Here is a 14,407-nt window from a genome sequence, read left to right as displayed (position 1 = left end):
CAAGGTACAATGGGTGTTTTTTTTTTTTAATATATGCTGACATTTTTCAGAGTTACACCCTGGACTAAGAGTTTTAAAATGTATCAATTCAATTTTCTTGAGTGCTGTCAGTCTGTTCAAATTGTCTGTCCTGTGTTAGAGCACCTACGGTGGTTCACATTCTGTGGAATTGCTCCATCTTATGTCAGCTACCAAGTTCACGTGGCATAGATTTCCACGTCAGATTCTTGCTGTACTCTTCAGCTTGGCAGAACCCCTGCAGCATCCAGTGGATCCTGTGTGACTTGGCCACTTATGTCATCTTTTCCTCAGTTCTGCTACAGGTTTGTCAATCTGTATCCAACTTTCCGGTCTATTTAAGAGACTTCTGATGTGACTTTTCTGATCCTAATTTCAATTCTTTGCTGTTACTATTATTCTTTCATTATGTTGTTGTCTTAGGGTTTTTATTGATGTGATTAAAAAAAAGTAGTGACTTATCAAACTTACTTCATCTGACTTTTCTTGCTAACAGTTCATCACTAAAGGAAGTCAGGGCAGGAACTTAAGACAGGAACCTTGAGGCAGGCACTGAAGCAGTAAGCCACGGCTATTGCTCAGTCTGCTCTCTAATAGAACCTAGGACCCCTTCTCAGGAATTATACCACCCACAGTGCACTGGGCCCTCCCACATCGAGCAGTAATCAAGATAATGTCCTATAATCAAAGCTTGTCTATAGGTAATTTGATATAGCCATTTCCTCATTGAAAGTCTCCTTGCCTATTAACTCTACTTTTTCATTAACATAAGAAAAAAAACAACCATGACTGCTCTTTTGTTTTATTTTGCTATTCTTTCCCCAGGTTCTTGAGTTAGAAGCTAAAATTATTTACTTTACAGTCTTCTTAAATATAACATGAATGCCGAAAACACCCCTTATACAAGTATGCTATCTGTTTTGCACTAATGATACTATATTTGATTTTATTTCATCCAGTCAGGTGCAGTTTTTGATTTCCCTTAAGATTTCCTGAGTAATTTATTGACTATTTAGAGGTAAGCTTTTTAGTTTGCAAAGGTTTGAAGATTTTTCATTTCTGTCTTTTTGTTATTGATTTCCAACTTATTTCCATTACAGTAAGACACCTGCTCTGTATGAGTTTTAAAATTGACTTTGTCCTAGGATGCCATCGGTCTTAGTTTATGGTCTATAACCACGTGAAAAGGACCTGTGTCCTGTGGTATGGCACATTACAAATGCACATTGACCATGTTGCCTCTGTCGACATCATTATTGGGCTTTTGCCTTCTTCCTGATTTTTATTTATGAGTCATTTCTTTGAACTTATCTTATGTGTTTGAATATGCTTTCTGTCTTGGTAGGTGACACATTTACCATCAAAGAATGTCCTTTTCTGTTCATGACATTTTTCTGATGTCTACATTTTTTTTTCTTTTCTTTTTTTCGGAGCTGGGGATCGAACCCAGGGCCTTGCGCTTGCTAGGCAAGCGCTCTACAACTGAGCTAAATCCCCAACCCCGATGTCTACATTTTTTTAACATGGCTATTCCATTTTAATATTTCTATAATATATTTTCTATTATTCTACCTTAAATGTGTTTACTATATTATTATAACTTACGTGTTTTGGCACAGACAACATGTACTGTCACCATGTGTTATGAGCATCTCTGCCAGTCTCTGCTTCTTTCTGGAAAGTTCTAGACTATTTACAGATAGTGCAATTACTAATATTAGGGCATTTAAAATAGAGAAGTCTCTTGTTTTGTATGTGTTAACTACTTATTGTCTACTTTTCTTGGCCTTATGTAGTTTATTTTTAACTTTTTTTTTCAATTCTGATTTATTTCATTATGTCAGATTTTGGGTCTATTTTAATGTATATAGTATTTTTTATTGTTTCCTGTAAGAATCCTATTTTATATACACATAGGCACAGTCTGCTGATGTCGCCAATGACCAGTTTGAAAGGTAAAAGTAGCAAAGCTCTGTCTTACTCTCTGTCTCCTCCAGGTACATTTTCTCTTTGGGGGATCTTATCTATTTGGTAGGGCTTGTCTGCCACTGACAAATTCTCTCAGTTTTTTCAGATGTCTTCATTTCCTCTGTGTTCTTTTTTGATTTTGTTATTTTTTTTCCGTTTGTTTAAAACAGGGTTTGTTATAGCTCAGGTTGGCCTGAGCATCGCTATCGAGGCTAGCCTTGAACTTGTGATTCTGCCTCCACCTCCCACGTGCTGGAAAGAAAGACCTGCATTGCACTGCCTCCGGCCCTCTTCACTTTTTCAGATTATCTTTAGATACAAAGTACTCGAATGCCCCTTCTTTTCCTTGAGCTGTGTATGGCTTTTGCTATTTTCCTCTGTGGTTTCTGATGAAAAATAAACTTCATTTTAGATTTTTTTTTGTCTGCTTTCAAGGTTTGTTTTTTGGGAGGTGGGGGGGGTGGGGGAGTCTTTCAGTTTCAGAAGTTTGAACTTGACAGTTTTGCACAAATTTTGGGGGGGTTAGCTTCAATCTGTAGTATAGATATTTTTCCCAAGTTCGTCTATTTTTCCTTTGCTGTATAGAAACACCATGACTACAGCAAGTCTTAGAAAGTAAAACATTTAGCTGAAGCTGTCTTACAGTTTCAGCGCTTCGCTTCTGTCTTAGGGTTTTATTGAAGAGGCAACATGACCAGTTCAACTTTTTTAAGGGACATCATTGAATTGGGGCGTTGTTTTCGGTTTCAGAGGTTCAGTCCATCATCATCGTGGCAGGAAGTCTGGCAGCGTCTAAGCAGACAGGATGCTTAGAGGAACAGCTTCTTCTACGCTTTGATCCGACTGCAGCCAGGAGAGGCCTGGTATCTACCGCAGCTAGAAGGAAGCTCTCGTCTGCACTGGGTGGAGCATGAGCATAGAAGATCTCGAAAGCCCAGCCCACAGTGACGCACTTCCTCCAGCAAGGCCACACCCCTCCACCATGCCACTCCCTGCGGACCTGTTCTGACCACCTTAGAAACTTTAAAGTCGTCTAGCTCTTCTGTCTCTTCGAGCACGAGGCTTAGTGTTTGTCTCGGCCTCGCTGCCTCCTCAGATGCTTCTTTCTGCTTTCGGCTCTTTTCAATCTGTTTTAATTGGGCCTTTTGCAGTGTCGTCTCTTCAAGCTCCTTCTTCTCCTATGACCCTCGGTCTGCTAGAGTGACACTTTCACTTACCATATTTTTTGATTCTAAGACTTATATCCGTTTATCATTCACGTTTCTTCATTCTCTCTCTGAGGGGTTTTGGTTTGTTTCTGATTTATATTTAAAAACTTAAAAAGAATCTTTACAATTATTTGCTGAGCTTTCTACAATGGCTTAAAACACACACACACACACACACACACACACACACACACACACACACACACACTCTTGCTGTGTAATTTTCTATCATCTTGTCATTGGCGTCCATTGATTTTTTTTTAAATATTTTTGATTCAGATTGAGATGCTGTTTTGTGTCTTTTCATTGCTAGCTAGAGACTAGAGCTTATGCCGTACAGCTCGAGGTCTGTCCTGGTTTCCTCCAACAGTGTTCTGTGGTTATTGGGACAGAAGAGGAACGAAGGATCTCTTCTGGCCTACTTCATCCGTGGGTGGGGTCGGGGTCCACATTGTGAAAGAGAGTGAAAGACATTTGAGGTGCTTCCCACAAGTCAGCACAGGTCGTACAGGGGCAGGTTGGCCTCTTTGTGCAGGACAGTGATAGCTGTCCTTAATCTTCAGGTCCTCTTTCAGTGCCACCTCAGAAGTGAGCAGGCAGGGGGCTTCTTCCTGCTGGTTAGCAGTTTAAGCCTAAAATTCCTGTGTAATCTTTCCAGGCATTGAGGGAGTTGGGAGGAAGCTGTTCAGCATCCCTGGGCAGGGATAAAAACCCAGAATTCTACTTGACATTGAATTGGATGGAGCTAGGGAAGAAGGCGAGAAAACAGAGACAGAGATGCACAGGCAAAAGAAAGCTGTTGGAGGTTTCCCAGCGGTGGTGACTGACAGGGTAAGAACTTATGGACAGGGCCTTTGCAGATGCAGGGAGAATGGCCCTTAGCTGAGAAGCCCCTAGCAAATCCCCACTATGGTTTTCCTTCTCCAGATTGCTGCAGCCTTCCCTCCCCCACCCTCACTATTTGAGAGTAAGGAGAGATTGACAGTCACAGTTGAATCCCTTGAATTATTTGGAAATAATTCCCTGATCAGACATCAAGCTCTTTGCCTACCCATCTGGTCGGAATGTTCCATAATTTGGGAGGAGCACACCCACAAACCCTTTTCACGAATTAGACCGACACTCGAAGGTCTCTGAAGCCTCACAGACTCCGGAAGAGGAAACGGCGGTGTTGAAGCCTCTCCTATCAGTCTGTGGTGATTAGGAAATGAGAAGGCTGGGAAGCTTTTAACAAAGTGTGGTGTAAGTTTGCAAACCCTGGAGGGTAATCTGAGAGGGCCCCAGATGCAGGAGAAAAACAAACACAGAGGCCCACCCCCCACTAAAGCTCAGCTTAAAATAAAGTGTGTATATCTGATGCCCAATCTGTGTCGCCAGGCCAAAGAGGACAGTGTTAAATTGCCTTTTATTCTCAGTCAGATCACCCTGTCACTACAAAGCCTTTGAAATCGCACCAGGATGTATCTCAGAGTTGTCTTGGTGTGAGTGTGGGGAAGTCTGAGCCAGTGGGTGTGGCTTGAGGTAAAGTGACAAGTAAACTTCTTTGGAACTATAGAGACTTTTGTAAGTGGGGACATACAGGATTTTAGGCCAGAGGTCCCTCTATTTTCTACAGATACAAGAAAGTGGATTGGGACATGGTAATGTACTCAGACCTTGGCCACTTACGAGCTAGATGACATCTGAGAGAGATTCCACCTCTCCAGCTTCAGTTGCAATTACATGGCTTTAGTAATGGATCGCACCTTGCTCATGGCTTTGGGACAGGATTAAATGGGAGAGTTGCACATTCTAAACAAGGCATGCTCTACGACCTGGGGTGGCTATTATTTTTATATTTTTCAGTTACCTGCCTAACTGAATGCTTCCGGAGACTCGGGAGGGAGAAAGCTTTCTGAGTTAAAGCCGTTTATTTCATTTCATAGACGGCATGGCTGAGACTTAATACAGAGCCTCCTTCTAACTGTTCCCATCTCCACCCAAGGTCATCAGTCTAGCTAAAGAAAGGTTCTCCAAACACAATGTCAGTCTTTAAAGTGGAAACTTGCAGTTTCTCCATCAAATCCATTTTATCATACATATCATGAATGTATTATCTGAGTTGTAAAGATTTTTCCCTAAGTAGAAATCACAGGAGAGTTGTACCCAAAGAAAAACAAACTCAGAAAGAAACAAAGAAGACCAAAAAAAAAAAAAAAAGAGAGAGAAATAGAAGTCCCAAGCACTGAAGGAAAGAGGCCATTGGAAGAAGAAACTCACAGCTACTATGGAAACCACATCCTACAAAGGGCTACATGTCTCATAGGAACACGGTGCTTGTATTGGGCTCCCCTGCCCCCATTCTCCCAAGGTGAGCTATCCCAAGTGCATTCTAATGCATGTTTTATTTCTCCATTGATTTTAATTAAAAGGATATTGTCAAGGTTGCTAGGCATAAATATTGACCGGTTTTGATACTACAGTTGCGCCGGAAGCTCGGGCTTGCTATTTCAAGGTTCTTGTACCTCTTTCAGTTTTCCATACCTCCTTTTTGGTATATAAGACATGTCAAAAACCAAAGCTATCAAGAAGTGTCCCATTGAAATAGCAGTTTGCAAGGAAAATAAGTTCTAGTAAGTTATAATAATAACTTATATATGAGATCTTGGTAACATAGTGGATAAAACTTCTGCCTAATGATCTGACACTTTGATTTGTATATTCAACAACCTATATGCACATGAAGAGTGCTGTTAATACAGTCAAAGGACACAATCCTTTGAAACAATTCTGTTTAAAAAAAAATGCCTGCAGCTCATCGCTCCAACATACCTCCTGGGTTCAGCTGTGACCTCTAAGTAGTCATACTTCTCTGATCGAGTTGTTCTCAAAACACTGTGCTCATTTCTACAGAAACAAGGAGGCCCTGTGAAGGTGTTGGCACATCAGGGTTAATTCTAGCAGAGTCCTAAGCAGCGGGAGGTGAGAGCCTAGCCAGCCACTTCAGGAGGAGGCATACTGCTGAGAATGAACATGGGGTGAAATGCATTATGACCGTCTCTCAGCACAAACGGATTGTCTTTTCCTTGTTGATAGTAGAAAATCAATAGGCTTGTTTTCTGTTCAGCTTTCAAGGGCACAAGTTGCTGCTACTTGGGGCTGGAGGAGTTCATAGGGTGGTGAAGGAAATGTCGGCCGCAATTGAGCAATTCAAGTCAAATGGACGGCCATATGCCATAAGCAAACTGGGGGGCTACAGGGAAAGGCAATGGCTCCAGGGATAGGAGAAGCAGGCAGGCTGACTCATTGAGATACCAGAGGGATCTCCAGCCTCATCGTACAGACAAAGGGAACAGATGATGGCTACTGTGAAGAAGGCAGACAAATCTCTGGTCTCTGGTCCAAAACAGCTCTTGAAGTCAGCGCTCTCTTGCTGTGAAGAGTCCCCATGACCAAGGCAACTCTTATAAAACAAAAACAAAAACAAAAAAGCATTTAATTGGGGCTGGCTTACAGTTTCAGAGACTTGATCCATTATCATCATGGTGAGAAGCATGGCGGTACACAGGCAAACGCCGACTGAAGAAGGAGTTGGGGGTTCTACATCAGGATCTGGAAGGAGAGAGGGGGGAGGGGATGGCGAAGAGAGGAGAGGGGAGAGGAGAGATATGGGCCTGGCTTAGGCTTTGGAAATCTCAAAGTCCACCCCATCCCCAGTGATTTTTTTGAAACATCAAAGTCTACCCCACACTTCCTCCAAGAAGGCCACACCTTCTTATCCTTTTAATCCTTTCAAATAGTACCACTCTTCGGTGACTAAGCATTCAAATATAGCAACCTGCAGAAGCCACTCTTAGTGAAACCACCATACTTCCTTTCACCACCTCTTCCATTTCTCATCCAAGGCCCCGTTCCCATTCTCAAGTAGCAGAAGACATTGTTACTCTGAATCTCCAGTTAACAAAGGGGCAGGCTCTGGAGCCCATAGACCCTGCGTTTAAAAGTCTGGGTGGGCACAGAATGAGATTGTTCGCTGAGTACTTCTGCAACCCATAACTTCAGCTTCTTCAAAAATAAAAGCAGGTAACAGTTGGTGAGGCTTCACTGAGGCGTGCCCGTGAAGGGTCTCCTTTGTAGCAAATGCATGCTTTCAGCTCCTCTTTTTCAGTCAATGGATTCTTCTCCTTCCCTTAACAGCCCTAAATCTCCAAGCCCATTTCTTCCTCCCAAAAAGTAAACCGATATATTCATTTAGACAGAAGGGTTGACAGCAGCTCCCTTACCCACATGCATCTCATGGGCTGTAAAGTATTGTCAGCAAATTATGAAATGTAACTGTCCCATAAAGCCTTAGGAGGAAGAGGGTAGGAGAGAGCTCGTTAGTACTTTGGTCCTTTGAGATGCTTCAAGGTTTCTTACTCCAAAGTGGCAATGCAAATTATGGGATCTTCATGGATGGGGCACGTTAGTTAGAAAGATGTTAGGGACCTTTAGAGAAATACCATACGGCAAATGTCTGCACTGCCTCCAGTAATCCAGGGTGATGCTGGCAGTGAGGTCTGAAGTTTTTTGCTTGAAGAAAGATTTTTGGATAATTGTCGTATATTGTGCTAATCAGGAAAGACCACCAAAATGCCACATACCGCTCTACCTGCCAATAAGCATGGTTTAAAACATAAATGTATGTCCTGCCCATGTCTTTGTGTCATGAGGTGCAGGGAGGCTAGGGCAGGGCTGTGTGGCCCATGCACTCATTGGGCCTGAGGTCACTTCCGTCTGTCCATGTTTCACTGTATGGCAGGCTTGATGTAGCCTCGATGGCTCCGGAGGCTAAAGGACCCATTCAGGAGTGCTGAGGACCAAGAGACAGCTTGGCGAGTCAATAGCCAGTGTTTGCCATACATAAAAGTTGTAGTTTCCTTTTTGTTGGGTCCAACAGTCAGAGGGTAGGTTACATGGGTAGATTGTGAATGAAGAGAGTTACACACCTAGGGTCTAAAATTTAAGGATATACTTCAAATGAGAGACCTACAGCGTAATGCCTGGGAGTGAGTTTCCTCCTTAAGTCGAGGGTACGAAGCCCCTCACTCAGCTCATCCCATTTGGAATTTGGTGTCTGTACGTGCTGTCAGGCTAGCTAACTGGCTATTGTCCTATAAGTCATTGCTCATTGGGTAACTATAATCTCTTATCTTTTTTGGCATACATTTTTTAAAAAAAATTATTAATTGTATTATTTTTGTGCCTATATACCATGTGTTGATTTTTGTGTGCATGTGCACATGTGAATGAAAGCAGAGGTTGGATGTCAAGGTCAGGTGTCTTCCCCCATTGTTTTCCTTGTTATTCTTGGAGACAGGGTCTCTAACCCAACCTGGAGTTTGCTGACTGACTGGACAGCAAGCCTCCTGTCTCTATCCTCAGGGCTGAGATCACAGATACATACCTCCTCATTTGAAAATTTCTCTTAATGTATGGGAGCTGGGGCATCTGACTCAGGTCCTCACACTTGCGTGACAAGTCCCTTTCTTGACTGAGCCATCTCTCCAGCCCAGTATACATTTCCATGGTTTTGTCTATGTGAATTCCCAGATGATCTAATGGCTTTCTTGTTCATATTTTTTCTCCTCCGCCTTGCAACTGGGAGATAAAATTGGTCTTTCTCATTCTCTGAGACCTAGAAGTTGGCACAAAACTGCCTCCTAGGAAGCAGCTACCAGTACTACTTCATTACCCTTGAAATGAAGAAGGCAGTGACAGATAGCTTTTTTGTCCCTATCTCTGAAGAGTCACATAGGCCTGTTTCCCTAGTTCCCATTACATATGTCTACAGATGTCAGTTAGGAGACCTTGAAAGAGCAACACGGGGCCATTGATGTGTTGGACAGCTTAACATCAACAACACCTCCTGATTTCACATTCTTCAGATGTGACAATGGGATCAGGATGGGAAAGCATGCATGGGAGCTGTCTGCTGCATTGCTGGTTTTAGCAGAGAAGCATGCGCAAGCTTACACAACTGAAGGCCAAGATTTTATTTCGAATGCATTAGCTCTTCATGGAGCAAAATCTGGGATTTGACTAAGCTCTCATGAATGGCAAACAGAACTGTGACGTGTGTAATAAAAAGCGAATTACATGCAAAGCAAGTAGACAATACAAACAGTTCAAAACTCTTGAAGTCCTGCCTCCAGTAATTTGCTGTGTGCGGGAATCTCTCGCTCTCACTGGACTCTTCCTCACCGCAGTGTTTTGGAAAGTAGAAAGGGAATAAAGCAGCCTCGAATAAATATGAGGTACTGTCTTAAAAGATGACCAGAAGGTCAGGTGGCGTGGTGCCTACTTTTGATCTCAGCACCTAGGAGAGAGCAGCAGCCGGATCTCTGTGAGTTTCAGGCCAGCTTAGTCTACATAGTGAGTACCAGGCCTGCCAGAGCTACACAGGGAGGGCCAGTCTTAAAACAAAACAAAACAAAACAAAACAAAACAAAACAAAACAAAACAAAACAAAACAAATCCTAAACCTGCGCCTAAGCTCTTCTGATGTTTCCTTTTCTTACCAAGATGTTATAATGTTATAATTTGAACTTGAACGCTTTTCTAGACCTTTCCTGGTATTGGAAGCCTCTCTCTCTCTCTCTCTCTCTCTCTCTCTCTCTCTCTCTCTCTCTCTCTCTCTCTCTGTGTGTCTCTCTGTCTCTCTGTCTCTCTCCCTCCCACCCTCCCTCCATCTCCATCCCTCTCTCCCTCTTTTCTCTCTTCTCTCTCTTCCTCTCTCCTGTCTCTCTCTTCTCTCTCTCTTCCTCTCCCTTTCTCCTCTCCTCTCTCTCTCTCTCTCTCTCTCTCTCTCTCTCTCTCTCTCTCTCCCTCTCCCCCTCTCCCTCTCCCTCTCCTCTCCTCTCTCTCTCTTTCTCCCTCTCCCTCTCCCTCTCCCTCTCCCTCTCCCTCTCCCTCTCCTTCTCTCTGTCCCTCCTTCCCTCCCTCTCTCTCTTTCACTGGATGGGGGTGTGTGAGAGAGAGAGAGAGTTTATCTTTGGCTTTTTTTGAAAATCCCGTTTTCCATGACTACGGAAAGAGACATCAAAGGGCTCATTGAAATGGATAAAATGCTCCTTCAAGACACTCTAGTAAAGCAGCGGCTCGATGGCTTTTGAGAGGATGGATCAGAAGCATATGGACTCAATTTCCCTTGGAAAAGTCTACTGGGAAAAGGAAAGCCAGCAGTGTGTGCAAAGCACTTCAAGTATTAGTTCTACTTCGCGTTCTGAAGGATAACATAACCCTGCCAGTTAAGAAGCTCATTCAGTTGGTTTTAGCCCTGAGTCCAGATCAGATTTTGACTCCCAAGGCGCACAAAAATTTTAGCTGGAGGAAATCCAAAAGACTGATGTCTTAGCCACTGCCTATCTAGAAAGAGCACACTGTGTTTTAATCATCAAGCACAGGGATTCATCTTGGAGTGGGGAGGGGGTACGGGAAAAGAGAAGAAGGGACTTGGATTCTCCTGCTTGTGACCTCTTGTCCCAAGCCTTCCATCTTCAGGTGCCATCGACTCTGAAAAGATCACTAATTCTTACTGCATCTCCTGCGATGCTTGATCATCCTTTTATTTGGTGTCAATTAGATAAGAAGGAATTTCCAATGATTCAATAGTGCTGTATTAACGGGTGGCCAAACCACACATAGCTCATCGCTAGTGTTATCAATTGTTTTGATGGAACGGCCCAGTGGAGATCACTTGGATGACTTCCCATCCATCCATCAGAGCTCAGATTTATCTGAGGAAATGCAGTTATGATTTAATTACCAGAGGCTGCCTTCAGATAGAACAGAATGAGATTTGTTTTATAGAAAGATGGCTTGTTTTTCTCAGTTACTAATCATGAGCTTAATTTTTAATGGAAGTGCATTGCTAGCATAATTAACACCCAATTTACATGTGCATCCATAGAACCAATTAATTAAATTTTATTGATGTCTAGTTGCTCTTTAAAATGCTTTCCAAATGCCTCCAAATTGATTTTAAACTGTTGATAGTGGAAGTCACTTTACACTTTCTTGGGTTTATGAAACACTACCCTCTTCATTCATTAAATATGTTTTATTCACTAAGGGTATTCCATAATTTCCCAAGAATATTTTGCATGGAATACCCAGTGAAATCTGATGACATTGCTAGTTTGAAGTGTACTTAAAACAGATGCTCTGTACTTAAGGCCACAGTCAAATGGCTCTCTGGATTTGACAATGAAGCAAAGCAGCATACCCAGAGTGGAGGCAGTCAGTCAGCATCACCCAGAGCTAGGCAGTCAGAATCACCCAGAGTGGAGGTTGTCAGTCAGTGTCACCCAGAGTGGAGTCAGTCAGCATCACCCAGAGTAGAGTCAGTCAGCATCACCCAGAGTGAAGTCAGTCAGCATCACCCAGAACTAGGCAGTCAGCATCAACCGAAGGAATGGAGAAAGCTTCCAAGGACAGCAGGATAAAACTGTAGCTTGATGAGGATGCTCACGTGACCAAAGCTTGAGTGACTAAAGGTTACATGGAGGGTACTGGCTATACTTTACTGCCATAAAGAAGTACACTGTGAGGACAAACTCTGGGCATCTGAATATTCAGTTCCTCATGGATGACTACCATCACAATTGGAAACCTCTGGGATCCTTAACTCACTAGTAGTGATTGCTAAGTTGCACATCCTTTCCTGTTTTGCCAGAGGATAGATGCAGAGAGGTGAGCAGCAAAGACCTGAATGACTTTAAGGACGTTCCAAGATTTCATAGGCTGTCTGATGGTCCTTTCACACACTGAATAAGTTGTAACAGAAGAATGAGGAATGAGGAAGCACCCCAGACAATCTCTCCCCTTCCATAGACCCCCCCAAAAGAACACGGAACATTACTAATCTCCCTCACCCCTATATCCTTAGTAAAGTACTGTGATATCTTGCCTGGGCTGGGGCAGTAGCATGCTAACAGTTGGATACACCCTCAAGTTGGGCATCTCAAATCTGCCCTCAGTACCATGACCAATGATGTCATGCACATGGACAATATCTCTCCCTCTGAAAACATACACTCCTGCATACTCACACACACATACATGTTCAACCCCGCAATGATCTATGTTCTCATTGTCAAGCCTAGATGCCAAAGTCACATGATCAGGACACAACACATCTCAGCTCTACATGACACCTCTCTCTCTCTCTCTCTCTCTCTCTCTCTCTCTCTCTCTCTCTGCCAACACAGTCTTTCTCAGTTCCTAAATCCCCCTTTCTCGTTACTATGGAGACTGTTAACCACATCTGGGAAGGGAAACAAAGAGTTGAGTGGATAGACGCCCTACCAGACAAGCTTGACAACCTGTGTTAGTGCCCCAGAGCCCATGTTAAAAGCTGGGTGCAATCCCAGCGAGCCTGCAGTGACCCATTCAGCAGCAGAAACAAGAGCGGTCTAGCTTCAGCTGGTTGGAAGCCAAGACCTTCCCATTCATGGCACATGCATGATCACACTCACATGTGCACCTCAAGTAAATTAAAAAAGGAAACAGAATCATGGGCTGGGGATTTAGCTCAATGGTAGAGCGCTTGCCTAGCAAGTGCAAGGCCCTGGGTTCGGTCCCCAGCTCCGGAAAAAAAAAAGGTGATAGGAAACAGAATCATTGTCCACAAAGAAAGAGAACAAATGTAAGTATTTATTTATTAATTAATTTAATGAGGAAATAGACAAGTTGTAAAAACTGGCTTAAAGCACATCTTGGCAGTAAGTACCTGGCATTCGAAAAATAATGCTGGACCACGAGTGTCAGATTAGCTACAAGGACGCACATGGTGTGGGGGTGAGCTTGCAGCCTTAAGTCAGCTTTCCTACTAGCAGGAGTAATCTTCAACTCTTCCAAACAAAACCGCCTCTGAGTTCATTGTAATTTTCTGGAGTGCAGTATCCTAATTGACACTAAAGAACATGGCCAACATAGGCAGCATCTTCTAGAACGTAAGCTACGGTTCATAGGCTGAATAAAGCTTGTGGCTTCTCATCATCTACATCTGGAGAACAAGGCCTTTGAAAAACCACTTTGAGTTCTGGAAGTAATCCTCTAGGACAGAATAGAGCAGGTGTGATACATGACCCAATTGTGTGTGTGTGTGTGTGTGTGTGTGTGTGTGTGTGTGTGTGTGTGAAGGCTCAGAGGCATTGATTCCTTCTGGAGCTGGGGTCATAGGCAGTTGGAAGCCTCCTGTTGTGGATCGTGGATCCTGGGTATCGAACCCAAGTCTTCCGCAAGAGAAATGTGAACTCTTAACTTTGAGTTACCTCTTTGGCTTCACGATGACCAGCTTAAAATGTTTTGCTAGTCTGAATTCTGTTGTGGATTTTGCTTGTTCATTGTGGTGGTGGATAAGTGTATGAATTTAATGTGAAGCACCGCAACTTTCATTTTTGAATGTCAACTCTAACTGTATGTAAGTTCATTAGCACTCTGTATCTGGTTAATTTTGATGGGTGATTTTCTTATTTATCCTCAAGCTCTTTTTTAAAAAATAAAGTAAAAGAGAAGAAGAAAATAACTATGGATAATCTATGCCAATGCTGACAGTCTGTTGTTGCCTAGAGAACTAGGTAGAATTCAGAGGAACCTTTATCTCCTCTCTGGGACTTCCCAAAGTTAGCAGCCAGGGCCTAAAAGATGGCCCAGTGGTTAGGAGCATTTTTACTCTTTAGGAGGACCTGGGTTCGATTCCCAGCACCCGTGTGATTAGGCTACTGTGTATCCACCTCTCTCTAACTCCAAATTACTTGCCCCTCCATCTTTCCCCAAGCCTCAGTGCCTTTCTCAGTCCCTTGGGCAAAACAACACCCCTGAGCTGGGCACAGTAGAGGATACTTCAGTCCCTGGACTTGGGAGACAGAGGTAGACAGCTTTCTGTGAGTTTGAGGCTACTGAGGTCTGCAAGTGCATTCTGGGATAGCCAGGGGTATGTAGAGCAATCCTGTCTCAAAAAACCAAGGAAACAAACAACAGCAAAATAATAACACTCCAGTTGTTATTGCCGTGAGACTGTTAAGCTCATTTTTTTCAAATAAAACAAATACAACAACAACAACAGCTACAACTACAAGGTATTCTTTCTTTCTTCCTTTCCTTGCTACTTTGGATTACCCCTCCCACCCCACCCCACCCTGCCCCAATACCCTTTGGAAATTTTAGCTCTTAAGTCATCTCTTCCAAGA

The sequence above is a fragment of the Rattus norvegicus genome, chromosome 19 (genome assembly GCF_021556685.1).
Source record: "Rattus norvegicus strain SHRSP/BbbUtx chromosome 19, alternate assembly SHRSP_T2T, whole genome shotgun sequence".
Lineage (NCBI taxonomy): Eukaryota > Metazoa > Chordata > Mammalia > Rodentia > Muridae > Rattus > Rattus norvegicus.
The sequence above is the reverse complement of the archived record's forward strand: the minus strand, read 5'-3'. Positions refer to the sequence as shown.